This window comes from Ambystoma mexicanum, chromosome 11 (genome assembly GCF_040938575.1).
Source record: "Ambystoma mexicanum isolate Mex_15411 chromosome 11, UKY_AmexF1_1, whole genome shotgun sequence".
NCBI lineage: Eukaryota > Metazoa > Chordata > Amphibia > Caudata > Ambystomatidae > Ambystoma > Ambystoma mexicanum.
This window is the reverse complement of record NC_090934.1, coordinates 970,014,847-970,029,161: the sequence shown is the minus strand read 5'-3', so window position 1 is coordinate 970,029,161 and position 14,315 is coordinate 970,014,847. Positions and strand designations below refer to the sequence as shown.

At 45.7% G+C, this 14,315-nt stretch overlaps 1 long non-coding RNA gene across 1 annotated transcript in view; it reads left to right on the top strand.

Annotated features, from left to right (window-relative positions):
* Nucleotides 1–9,877: 9,877 nt before the first annotated feature.
* The window catches only part of LOC138503975 (uncharacterized), a 487,513-nt gene continuing 483,075 nt past the window's right edge, over nt 9,878–14,315 (top strand). Inside the window, exon 1 of the long non-coding RNA XR_011279746.1 lies at nt 9,878–10,026. This is a non-coding gene — a long non-coding RNA (uncharacterized lncRNA). The remainder of the gene's footprint in view (nt 10,027–14,315) is intronic.

Genomic DNA, 14,315 nt, shown 5'->3' with positions numbered 1-14,315 from the left:
GCTCCAGTACATCGGAGCAGTGCTCGACACATCCCTGGGGCAGTGTTCGCCTCCCCAGGTGAGGGCTCATCACATTCTGCAGATGGTGCACAAGTTTCAACATGCCCAGAGTCTCCCGGCGTTCGAGTTCTTGATATTGCTCGGCCTCATGGCTTCCTGCATTCTTTTGGTGACGGAGGACAGGTTGCGTATGAGATCTCTGCAATGGGCTCTCAAGCTCCAGTGGTCGCGGTCCTCCGGCAGGATGTCGGATCCCATTCAGGTGCCGCCCTCGGTCGCCCAGGATCTTCTGTGGTGGGCCGTCGAAGACAATCTGATGAAGGGGGCTCCATTTTGGCTACCCTGGCTGGAGGTAACGATTGTGACAGACATGTCCCTCATGGGATGGGGAGCTCATCCCAACGAGTTGACAGTCAGCGGTTGTTGGTCCTCGTCAGAGTCCAGACTCCATATCAATCTGTTGGAGCTGAGAGCCATCAGGCTAGCCCTGAAGGCTTTTCTGCCATCTGTGCGGGGGAAGAATGTCCTGATTCTGACGGACAACACAGTGGCCATGCACTACCTCAACAAAAAGTGGGGGGGGGGCAGGGTCTCTCTGTGGGGAGAGGCGATGCAGCTCTGGTTCTGGGCCATTCAGCAGGAAATTTCAATCTCGGCAGTTCATCTAGCCGGAGACGAAAATGTGGCGGCAGACGCTCTGAGCAGGCAGAGCACCGTCTCTCACGAGTGGGAACTGGCTCAGGATATTCTCTTGGAGATCTTCGCCCTTTGGGGGACCCACAAGTGGTTATCTTCGCCACCAGTGCCATCCGGAAGTGCGAAAGATTCTGCTTGCGGGAATTTCCTCCAACAGGAGCCTTAGGGAACGTGTTCGTAGTGGAGTGGTCCTTCCTACTGCTGTAAGCCTTTCCTCCAGTCCCCGTCATTCCGCACGTGCTAGAGAGGTTACAGAGTTTCGGTTCCCGGATGATCCTCATTGCTCCGGCATGGGTCTGGAGAAATGTGGTACCCAGACCTTCTCGACATGTCCATCTGCCCTCCACGCCGTCTTCCCTACCGAGACGATCTGCTCTCACAGGAGGGGGGTCAGGTTCTCCATCCAGAGGTCAAGTCCCTCAACCTTCATGCTTTGCTTCTGAAAGGTAAAAGTATAAGGATTGGGACCTTCCTGAAGACGTGATGGAGGTGTTGCTTTCGGCCAGAAGGCCCGCAACAAAGTCCCTGTACCGTTGCCATTGGAGAAAGTTCTGCGACTGGTGCAGGGTTAAGAATGTGGATCCTTTTTCATGTGCCATTCCTGTGGTTCTGTCTTTTTTGCTTTCTTTAGCCCACAAGGGCCTGCAAGTGGCTACCATTTAGGGTTACCTGGCGGCACTGTCCATATTTAAGCGCTCATCTGAAGAGTGTTCTTATTTTAAGATTCCTTTGATTTCCCAGTTTCTCAAAGGGCTCACTAATGTGTTTCCACCGTCACCTTTCCAGGTGCCCGGTTGGGATTTGAACCTGGTTCTAAAATTCCTCATGAGAGCTCTGTTTGAGCCCTTACATTCTTGCCCTTTGAGACTGTTGACCTTGAAAATTATATTTTTAGTTGCGGTCACTTCCGCTCGCAGAGTGAGTGAGTTGCAGGCACTTTCCATTAAGCCACGCTTCACTGTGTTCCATAAGGACAGGGTTGTCCTCAGTTTTCGTCCTTCTTTTCTTCCAAAAGTTGTGTTGGAATTTCATTTAAGCCAGAAGGTTGTTTTTCCGGCGTTCTATCCTCCTCCGCATCCTGGTAAGGAAGAGGAGAGGCTCCATAGGTCGGATCCTAGGAGAGCTTTAAATTTCTACATCTTTTTTTTTTTTTTTTTTTTTTTTTTTGTATTTAATCAATAGATTTTTACAAAATGACATTTTGTCATAAAATTCGCATAAAACAGATAGTCTCGCTAAAATGTGTCGTCCTCGCGGACTATGTCCGTGGCAGATTTAATGATTCTAATATTTTGTACGTAGCTATCTGCCATTTTATCTTGTCTCCTCCCATTAGGCGAGCCCAATAAGTATCTTCATCAGCTATAATAAAATCCGAAAAGATATGTCTCAAGTAACGGCTTCTTACTTGTTGGTTTGCGGCACATTTTAGCAGTAAATGACGTATTGACTCTGTTTCTTGTATATTGCAAAAACGACAGAAATTGGATGCAGTTTTGCCTCTTATTGCCAAGATCTCATTTGTTGGCAGAAGATTGAGGCGGGCACGTAGTATCATGTCTCTCCCCTTCCTGCAAGGGAATTTTTTAATGAATTCTTGTAGTTCATTTAGTCTTTTAACGTTTGGTGGCAGATGTGCGGTTAGCTTATTTTTTTTCTGCAATTTCCAAAGTTCGTATCCAATCGTATTCTCGTAATTTTTTGAGGACTTGTTTCGGATTAGTGATTAGTGTATCTTCGTTCTCCTGTAATTTCTACATCTCACGCATGTCCTGGGTCAGAGTGGACGATCAGCTCTTAATTGGATACGCTGGAAGGCATTTGGGACAAGCTGTTACTATACAGACTTTGTCTAGATGGATTATCTTGACAATTTCTGAATTTTACCGCTTGGCGGGTAAGGACCCTCCGTTAGGCTTACAGGCCCATTCTACTAGGGGTTTGGCTGCCTCTACTGCCCTGCAGAGGAGTGTTCCCATTCATAACATTTGTGAAGCAGCCACATGGGCCTCGGTCCATACTTTTGTCAAACACTACTCATTGGATTCTATCCATGGGCAAGATCTGGCCTTTGGCAAGGCGGTCCTCTACTCTGCAATTTAATTTGGCATTCTAAAATTCTAAATTCTTTCCCACCTCCTTACGTTGGTACTGCTTTGGGAGTCTGTCATAGATGTGGAATACGTCGGAGGAACCAATCCCTTCGAGGAACAAGTTACTTTCTTACCTGGTAACGTTCTTTCGATTGGATGTTCTGACGTCGGAACATCCCATCGAAAGACCGTTACCAGGTAAGAAAGTAACTTGTTCTTCACTATTGCTTATACTGAGCATAAAATATCCTCGTTTTTCCGTGTATACACATATTTGTCTGTACATAAGAGTACTTTGGGTACTGTGGCAGATCTTGAAGTCTTGGACTGGTTGATAAACTCCCCTTATAATCACATATAAAACATTTTTATTAGCCTAGATCCTTGAAGTGCTGTAACCTATTACACTGATTTGCAAAGAATTGCAGCGGGTCGGGAGGCGGAAATTCAGATGGTAGCTCACCAACTACCCATACTCACAAAATAGTTTGCCTTTGTTTTTTGGTTGCACACATGGAAAGTAACGTGCGCACCAAAGCCACCCACATCCACACTTCGAGAAAAATAATTAGAGGGAACACTTCTCTGGACCCACGTCTGTGCATACCCGTCCCTCTCAGGGTGACTAAAGCAAAACTAAATGTTGATGGCTGGAGGGTTTTGAACAAATCACAACCACAAGCACAGCTCTGGGCAACCCTGCATACCATAGTTTTTCAGCCTAATAACCCATTACAGAAGGGGAAAGACCATATGCAAATCAGGCATTGTCCCACCCCAAAAGGGGCAGTCCAGCCCAAACTGCTAAGTCATATCCCTTCTGCAAGAAACCACAAGTATTCCCAGACATGTTTTGGCCATGTTCCGTGTCATTAGTGAGGTGTAGCTTGAGTGTGTAGGCCCAGAAGGCTTGGGACCCACGTCTGGGCATACCATCCCACTCGGGGTGACCAAAGAAAAAACAAAAGTTGATTGCTAGAAGGTTTTGAACAAATCATGACCACAGGCACAGCTCTGGGCAACCATGCATACCATCATTTTTCAGCCTAATAACCCATTAAAGAAGGGGAAAGACCATATGCAAATCAGGCTTTGTCCCACCCCAAAAGGGGCAGTCCAGCCCAAACTGCTAAGTCATATCCCTTGTGCAAGAAACCACAAATATTCCCAGGCATGTTTTGGCCATGTTCGGTGTCATCAGTGAGCAGTAGCTTGAGTGTGTAGGCCCAGAAGGCTTGGGACCCACGTCTGGGCATACCATCCCACTCGGGGTGACCAAAGAAAAAACAAAAGTTGATTGCTAGAAGGTTTTGAACAAATCATGACCACAGGCACAGCTCTGGGCAACCATGCATACCATCATTTTTCAGCCTAATAACCCATTAAAGAAGGGGAAAGACCATATGCAAATCAGGCTTTGTCCCACCCCAAAAGGGGCAGTCCAGCCCAAACTGCTAAGTCATATCCCTTCTGCAAGAAACCACAAGTATTCCCAGACATGTTTTGGCCATGTTCCGTGTCATTAGTGAGGTGTAGCTTGAGTGTGTAGGCCCAGAAGGCTTGGGACCCACGTCTGGGCATACCATCCCACTCGGGGTGACCAAAGAAAAAACAAAAGTTGATTGCTAGAAGGTTTTGAACAAATCATGACCACAGGCACAGCTCTGGGCAACCATGCATACCATCATTTTTCAGCCTAATAACCCATTAAAGAAGGGGAAAGACCATATGCAAATCAGGCTTTGTCCCACCCCAAAAGGGGCAGTCCAGCCCAAACTGCTAAGTCATATCCCTTGTGCAAGAAACCACAAATATTCCCAGGCATGTTTTGGCCATGTTCGGTGTCATCAGTGAGCAGTAGCTTGAGTGTGTAGGCCCAGAAGGATTGGGACCCACGTCTGGGCATACCATCCCACTCGGGGTGACCAAAGAAAAAACAAAAGTTGATTGCTGGAAGGTTTTGAACAAATCATGACCACAGGCACAGCTCTGGGCAACAATCGTTTTTCAGCCTGATAAGCCATTTCAGAAGGGGAAAGACTATATATAGATCAGGCTCAGTCCCATCCAAAAAGAGAGTCCAGCCCAAACTGCAAGGTCACATCCCTTCTGCAAGAGACCACAAGCATCACCAGAAATGTTTCTGCCTTGTTGGGTGTCATCAGTGTGGAGTAGCTTGGGTTTCTAGGCCCAGCAGGCTCGGGACCCACGTCTGCGTATACCCATCCCACTCCGGGTGACTAAAGCAAAACCAAAAGCTGATGGCTGGAAGGTTTTGGGCAAATCATAACCAGGGGAACAGCTCTGTGCTCTTTCCCCCGCACTCTTCATAGGACTCTTCATAGGAGAATTGCGCGGTGGAGAGAAGTGTTCAGCACATCACCGCCCAGCCACATTAAGGAGTTTGTTTCTTCTCAATTATCGAAGCAGGTTAGTCAGGCTACCCACGCAAGCGGGAGGGACAAAAGTCCTGTTGCAGATACCTCGACACCGGGGTCCGCTCCGAGTTCATCCATGGTTCGACTGGTGCAAACACTGAGGTCCTTTTTGTGGACTGTGACCAGAGCGGTCCCCGAGGCCATCCCGGCCCTACCGTGGTGACACTAAGGACCCCTAGGGGTCTAAGTTGTTAGTTACCAGGGTACGCCCAGATGGCCTACAAGGGTCTCAAGTAAAGAAGCGCTGCGCATTTAGCACAGCTCCCTGTGCCTCTAGTTTGCCTCAAACTGCAGTTTCCACAAACATTTCGAACTGTGAGGCACTTTCACCACTATCTTATAGTGTGACGCAGTTAAAGGAGCAACAACAGTCCTCCTTCAATATGGCGGCTACGGAGCACATGAAACGCTAACCTCCTTCAGCCTCAGTGTCCCGAGCAGTGAAGGAGTGAAGGAAACATCTGCAATGTCTTAATCAGTCTATACACTCAGTAACATTGTTGACCCAACAAATTACGCTCTTTACCACAGTGGATTAGAACGCATTTGTAAGGGTCCAATGGTCCCCAATGATGTCTTGGCTGAATACATATCTAGTGCCATCATCTTCCCTCAGGTTCGGGCTCGGCCTCCAGTCAGACAACCAACCTTGGTACCCGGCCTCCATGCCTTCGACCTCTTCTGAGGAAAGATTCTTTGAAAAGTTCCTAAGAATCATGCACTCAGACCAGATCCTATGAAGTCTTATTTTAAGAATGTAATAAAGGAAGTAATTCCCCAGTCCATTCCAACTCTGCAGGTTCCTCCTGCTCCTTTGCAGCCCTCTTCTCCAGCACTTGCTGCAGACTCGGACTCATCCATCAACACAGTTTCTGTTGCTCTGGTTTCGGAATTGGACACATCTACTGTTACTAGCCCAGACATTGCTCAGGGCACCATCCCACTAGCTATGGATTCTGCTAAGGCTCTGCCTGCACACACTCAAGTGGACACCAACGTCGATGAGAGTGAGGAAGAGATCTCCTTGTCCGCTAAGAATTTTCATAACAGGATGGCTGGGGTTGAGGACTTCTGGGGTTTCCCTTTCAGAAAAATTGGACCGGGAGTCAGGTGTTTTATCTGGTGTTCTGTCGATTATTAAAATGGACAGAACTGGAATTCCTTTGCTGAGGCACAGAACCTTTGGAAAAATCTGCATTATGTGCCCACTGTCAGCAAACAATTGAGCCTAGATACTTGAAGCCTAGATACCAGATGTCTCTTTGTGATCTTCATTTACCTCGAGAACTCAACACAACGACAGACCCATTGAGCCACCTATCCCGCTGCAATCACGAATGGGAATCGAAATAATCTGTTTTATAGGAGATTTTCATAGCTTGTGGTCTTCCCCAGGTGGATCTTTTTGCTACAATGCAGAACTGATCACTGTTCATGGTTTGCAACTCTACAGGGACAGGTTCTGGAGTCATTAGGGGACGCACTATAGTTCCTGTGGGACAAGAAGCATGTAATGCGTTTCCCCCATTACCTCTGATTCCAAGGGTCCTTTCAAAATTCAAATGTGCAGCCAACTTTACTCTAATTTTGATAGCTCCCACTTGGCCGTCCAGGATTTGGTACTCAGATCTGCTTCTCCTCAGCGCTCACAGTCCATGTATTTGCTGGTGACACAGGATCTCCTGTCTCAGCAGAGGGGACAAGTGTTTCATCCCGCCCCAACATCTCTGAATTCAGCTGCCTGGTACCTTAGCAGTTAATCTTTGCTGTATTAGGCATTTCAGATCACAATCTTACCATCATGCAGGTTGCCAGAAATCAATATACGAGATCACAATATAAGAGTAAGTGTACTCGATTCTCTTTCTGGATGTTAGAGCGTTCATTTAACCCTCTTAATCCTTCTTTGGATAACGTCCTCTCATTTCGATCACGTTTTAGATCAACACGCCGAAACGTATTTGACCACACCATTTTGACCTTGCCAGCGGGTGTGAGCGATGTACATGGAAGGACAGGCCTTATACGCAGACCTTTAGCAGAATTGTAAGAAAGAGTGGGTTAGTGTTCATATATGAACCAATCTCCACAAGTTATAAATCCCAAGTTCTACAACAAAAAACAATTGTATACCTTTTTTGATATTGTGGGGCATCTTTTGACTCTCAAAATAGAAGTTGAGTTGAAACCCAATTATATAGCAGCATTCTTTATTATAGGATACAAATCCAATTTTTGTGATATTCAGTGAAATTATATGCTCATTGGAAAGCTCCTCTTTTTTCTTTTTCTGCTTTGCTTGTTGATATTACACCATTATTGTCATTTTTGGTTTTTGTCTAATTCAGATGATTCTTTCTTCTTTTGCTTTTTGTAATATGCTTCAAGTTGAAGCTTGTTTTAAAACAATATTGTTATATGCTTTGTAAAATGTTTGTAAGTTTTTGTATTAAGAATCAGTGTACGTTTTGTAATAAATTATTAGTTTATTGTTTATTGTCTATGTGCAGTGAAATGACAAGACTGACTGAAATGGCCCAGATAAGTGTATGAATCCTGGGTCCCTATGTTTATGTGATGCTATCTTGAACATATAGAGAATATCAGGACGCCATCTGGGAATATTGATTAGTACACCCAGAGAGGAGTGATCCTTGTTTTCACATTTTTGTGCTTTCTTTGTTCAGATAAAATACTGGGGTTGCATGTAATTTATACACTGCATCACCCATAGATCATTGCCTTTGGGGACAAACTTTTTTTGTAGTTCTTTCCTAGTCCCGCACAGAGTAGGGAAGCAGCCCTCCTGTATATATGTTTCAATTGTTTCTACCACCTTTCTCGCTACTTCTTTTTCTGAGCTCCTGAATATAACCGACTCTGCCTGTTTCCTGTTTTTCTCTTTTGGATTTCCCTTTGGCTTCATCAAACTGGATAGTGACTGCTCTTGTTGCTGACCTTGCTTTGTTTTACTTGGAGATGGGTACAGTGCTTTTACTGCAACGTGGATTCCTGGACCTTGACCTTTGTTTTGAGAACACAGACCTTTTATTTTTCCTTGTCCCTTAGTTTGCGCCCTCGTTCCGTTCGGACGGTTGTCTGCTGCATTGGATTTCCCCTTGTATCCTGTGTTCAACCTTCTTGGTTTCTTCCCAATCCACCAGCACAGGTAATCACGTGCAATACTAGTCTGCTCTGTTGTTCAGTATCCCTGCTCTGTGTAACCTTCTGTTGTTTCTTTATTCACAGCTGGCATGTTCTGAGTGACTTTCCTGTGTCCTCACCTTTTACTTCATTGGTTAGTCAGGAGAGTAATATTCTTTCGCTCTGAGTGGCACATGAAGGAGAAGGCCCTATAGTTCACCTGGGACCGATCGTTAAACCAAGGGCTTGCACGCCCATGCAGTCAGAGCTAAGGCTACAGCAGTTGCTTTCCAAAGGAATGTCCCATGGGATGTCATCAGTAAGGCAGCTACTTGATCGTCTCTGTCTGCTTTTGCACACACTACTTTATGGACACTTCAGTCAGAGCTGATGCCAGGATTGGGCAGGCCTTTCTACAGAACCTGTTTTCCTAGATTATTGATGTTATTATCGATTTTGAAAAACCGAAAAAAATAAGGCCCAAAAGACAGAGTGTTTTTGGTTGAATTTTGAAAATGTTTTTTTTTTCGCTGTTGTTTTTTGATAATGGTGGCAGAGACCCCCACACACCTCCCCCCCCCCACTTTCCCTACCTTTATTTATCCCCTTACTCAACCCCCCATCTATTTATTAAAAAAGGGCAAAATTAGACCAAAATAACTCAATCTTTTTGGCCTTGTTTTCTGATTCGTTTATTGGGGGAATTACCTTATTGGCAGCCTCCCAAGGGAATGAGTACTCTGTAATGGAGGAAAGGGGGCAAAACGTAAGAGTATGAAAAAGTTACTCACTGTAGTAACTCCTGTACTCTTAGTTCATAGTCCCCTTTCCCCCATATGCCCCACCCACCATCCCAAATTAAACAGACTGTTAGTCAGGTGTCCCGTCTAGCAGATGCAAGGACTGATGGGTGATGCTGGCAGGCGGAGTTAGCTGGGCTTGCTATGCTCAGACTGTGGAGCCTAACGTGCAACCTGCATTTCCTAAAGGGAAATTTACGTTTGTGCTGTTCAAGAATGTTCCAGTCCCGTTCCCACTGGACAGACCCCTATAAATATGGAGGAAAGGGGACTATGGACTAAGAGTACAGATGCCACTACGGTAAGTAACTTTTCCTTTATCAGCTCTGTCTACTAAGATCTATTTGATCTTCACTGTGCCTAAACCATAGTCCCTGGAAGAATATCCTTATTGTCATTGCTAGAGCTGGGTTCTCCCCCATTGGTCGTTAGAAGCCAGGTCTACATCCTCAACTGTCATTGAAATAAAGTCCTCCTCTCCCTTGTTAGGCTTAGAATCTTCTCCTCTATTTTCTTAAGAGACTCTCTGTGTTCTTCCAGGTCCACCATTTTGGGTTATTCAGCCCTCCCAAGTTCCATTGCTTTTTATGGAACATTACATTGCAGGACGAGGCAGCAGCTCAGGTACCGTGCTGCCAGCCTGGTCACTTCAGGTTCTAGATTTTTTTTATTGAATATTTTCTTTGTCTTTTCAACAGGTGTTTTGTCATTTGAAAGGAAGTGCTCCATTGTTGTGTTTAAGCAATCCTGGTACAAGCGAGATAAAAACGTTTCACGTGGTTCCACAGTACCAAAGCCAACATAGTTCTCTTCAATCATGTCCAAGCAAAGTGGACACCACACATCAACTTCAAGGTACTGTAATCCAAACATACTGATTTCTATCAATTCTGTAATGTTTATTTTGACTCAGCAAATATTACATTCATTAGCATAACACCTTTGCAATAACTTGTAAGCTTTAAATCTGCTTCCAATTGGTAGTGGAGCATTGTTGCCAAGTCCTGAGGAAACGGCCCTCTGTAAATAGCACATAGAATAATTTAGCACTGAGACAGATTGAATGGTCCAGTTGCTTATTCCTAAACAAATCCAATGAACAGGGAATACAAGCTTTCCACTTAACTACTCTGCGCCTGAGCTGGCTCTCTGGTCTGGATAAGCCTCCCGTTTGACTCTCTCTCTGCTGGCAGTATACTTAATAACATCTGATTCTCATCTTCTAGCAAAGAGCATCCTCAGGTCTATCCTTAGTCATTCAAGTCTAATTTTGTGTTCACCTCACAGCTGGTTAATCTGTATGGAGGACAGGTAGGGTTAGGGTAGAGTCATCATGAGATGTGAATTAAGTGCCTTCACCTGAACTGTGGAGGATTTGTCCTAGTGTCAAGTGGACACAAGGGGAGACCTAAATACACAGTATAGGCCCCCTTTAAGTTGCCCTTGCTCTGTCTCAGCTGGCAGCCTTGCCTTCTTCTGCAACATGGAAGCAGTAGATTGTACTACAGAGTTCACTGTTTCCATTTTGGTGCACTTTTAGCTGACATACTGATTCTGGGCAGTATAGAAGCAGATGACCCGAGTACACCAGAATTATTGATAGATGGCATGCTGCGTGCAAATATGTAATTCCACAGTTTAAGCGCAATGCCCTGTAGTACAGGTTAAGTTTACCTATCCTACCTTTGATTAGGGCAGGGAAACAACTATATGTTAGCCCCATCAGAGGACAGACAATAAAACCTTTAAAGCACATTCTTATTCATCAGGACCAACTTAAACAGACAAAATGTATTTTTGTATGGTGGAAAACCCTAGGTTGACATGCATCTGCTACCCAAGTGGGGTTCTGTCATGTCCCTGTCTGGTGCCACCTCTTCCCTCGCCAGGAAGTCTCCACAGATCATCAGTCTCAGCAAGAGCCACGACTGCCCCCTCCCATCAAACATTTTGAAATGTTCCTATTTTACACCAGGTCAGAAATGTACTAAAACTGTCCAGGAGACCCTAGAGACGTGGACCAGTGACTGGCTCGCGGGTCCAAGGACTTAGGATACATACTCAAGGACCTGGCTGTGTGTCCCTTATGGACCATGGATTACTGGTGAACATTAATGTTTTGGCATCTGTATTTGACCTGCCTCATAGTTCTTGCAGTTTCAGGTTAGTATAAGCAGTGCCCCTAATTGGACCAGAGCCAGGACAATGAACCGACAAAGAAGAGGTGGCTTGTGAAGATAACTCACATTAAAATGGGCACCACAGTAGTGGCAGCAGTAGCATCTGCGACGGAGCAATAAAAGGTTGCATGCAGCTCTGGGGAGAACAAAGAATGCAGCCAGGCAGAAAAGACTATCCCACAATGGAGTACAGCGACAAAGTCGACCCACTATGTCCAAAGATGAGCGGTTTTAGATGGAGTGTAAGCTTCTCAAGACTCCAGCCAGTCAGCAGGGATTCTCCCAACAGAGATCCACCATGTCACCCTGAGTGAGACAGGTATGCCTAGTCGTTTGCTGTACCTAGGGACCCCAGCTACACCTCACTGAGTCTTCCAGTGCGGCTGGAGCATGTCTGGGGTTACTTGTGGCCTTGTTCAAAAGGTATGTGACTTATCATTTTGGGCAGGAGTGCCCCTTTTGGCCTTGAACCAAGCCTGGTTTGCATATGGTCTTTCCTCTTTTCAATGCCAGGACAGGCAGAAAAATGATTGTCTGGAGGGTTGCTTCGAGCAATGTATGTGGCTTTGATTAATTCATCATTTTTCAGCTATCAGCCTTCAGTTTTCTTATAGTCACCCCGAATATGCACGGGTATCCCCAGATGTAGGTCCCCAATGATGACAATCAATGAGGCCGAAACCTGTCTAGGGTAGCTTGTGATCTCGTGCAGAAGGGATGTAACTAAGCATTTGACCTCGCCTGCCTCTTTTGGAGAGCAACCTAGCCTGATTTACATGTGGTCTTTCCCCTTCTGTAATGACAAAGTAGGCTGCAATAAAAAACAACAGTCTGGAGGATTTCCCAGAGCAATGCCCATGGTTCTGATGAATTCAAAACCTTCCAGCCATTCCTCTTCAGTTTTGCTAAAATCATGCATGGAGCAATAGGAACATGGGATTCATCAATGAAGGCTTGGGGTTCTAATGATGATGGCTAGAGTGATGCAGCAGAAGAGGCCAACAAACACTATCCAGCAGAGTGGAGGCAGGAGCCTTTCACAGCAGACAGGTCCCAGACAGTAGAGCAGGACACAACACCATCAAACATCTTCCATAGTGGCCCTGAGAGTTTATGTGTAACTTCTAAACGAATGTGCCCTTGGTACAGGGCCTGCCCAAGTTAAGCGCACTCACGCAGGGGCTTAGCCAGCCCACCAGCCCTAAGCAGGCAGAATTTAGATTGTGGTAGTCAGCCAGTCAGGGCTTGCTAGCCAACCTTTCAAACAGACAGACACATCCACAGATGTGTATTGGGAAGCCTGTAGTCCTAAAGTGAGTTAACACAGGAAGGGCATCCACGCAGAGTCTGTCATGTGTGCCAAAAGAGCCTATATAGGAATGATTAAAGTTTTGGCTGTCCCTCTTGACCCAGACAAACAAAAACACATCCACAAAATAGAGGGAATGTAGGACTTCAAAAATACCTTATTTCCCAAAAGGCCACCATCTATAGGAATGTGGCTAATGTGGAAAAAAAGGACTACAGACATTGGGCGGTAACTGAGCCAGAAAAACCGGCAGGTTACTGCCGGACTCGTATTACCATTCAGCCTCTGTGATTCCCAGAATCACTGGGGCATTACAACCCCGGTGACCCGGTAATTCCAGAGGCGGAATTCGGTAAATCCCATAGGACTCCATGGGAATGGGGAAGTGGAAACACCAGCACCATCTCGTGATGGTGCCAGTGTTTCCACGTCTGCCTACAGGTGGGTTGTGTTAAACCCGCCAGGTCAGACCTGGTGGGAATGACACCTCCCGCCTGCACAACTCGAAATCAGCCGGTCCGGAAACAACAGTGGCAGCGGGTTTACCACCACCATTATTTCCAGACCGACTGACTCGTAATGAGGCCCATTGTGTATCCAAAATATACTAAACAGCTGCCACCCACCTACTCCCCTACAAACATTCTGGGTGACAAAAACCAAACAAAAATCACACATGGACAGGACAACACCCATTGGGCTACTAACGGAAACCCATCCAAATGAGTTGCAGTAGAAGTCTTTTCAATCACTAAAAAGTAAAAGAAATCCAAGAAAATCATGAAGACATTTATGGGACTCACCAATTTACAGGAGTGAACCCCAACATTGATGAATGCACTAACACAGACCTCCAATGGCATGTTTTGCTGTACTTTGTTCTAACTGCAACCTTTGATCCCAAGCTGGAGCATCCAATGCTCACTCTCCAATCTGACATAGTTGAACTACAGTTTCTTTGCATGAACTTCATCTAGGGCCTAGGTCTGCAACCTGTGGCTCTCCAGTTGTTTTGGACTGCAAAACCCATGATCCATTATCAATGGCTAGGCATACTAGGGCTGATGGGTGTTGTAGTGTAAAACATCTGTAGAGCCAAAGGTTGCAGACCCCTAATCTAGGGTGTCCTTCCCAATTCAGCTGGTTTTAGAGGTACGTTCCACCGGGCTCCTTGCCATCATTTGCTGATTTTTCCCACCTAGTTGTCAACCAGAGCATTTCCAGCTGATGCTCCAAGGACCCTTTTTTGCAGGTTCCTGAGCTTCATGACTACAACTTAATTTCTTGAGTGGATCTTCACCTCAGAATCCCCCATGCTCTTCCTGAAGTGGTGGTTCAGTTCTCCTACTGCTGCAGGGCACTTGGCCCATGGCCAATGTCGGGGTTCCCTGACCGCCCCATATTAGTATGTGGGGGAAACAGGCTGCTAGGTACAGGGTTACACCAGCAACTGAACAACGTGCCTGTACGATGGAGGATGCAGCAGGTTCCTGCTGGCTATTTATCTCCCATTACACACAGTATGCCCTCCTCCTGGGAACCGCATAGGGAGATGACTGACCATGATAGGTCTCAAATACCATGAAATACTCCTGAGAGATTGAAAATCAGTAGTGGATGAGGGGTTTTCATTTTCATTGTTTTTTGGACCCACA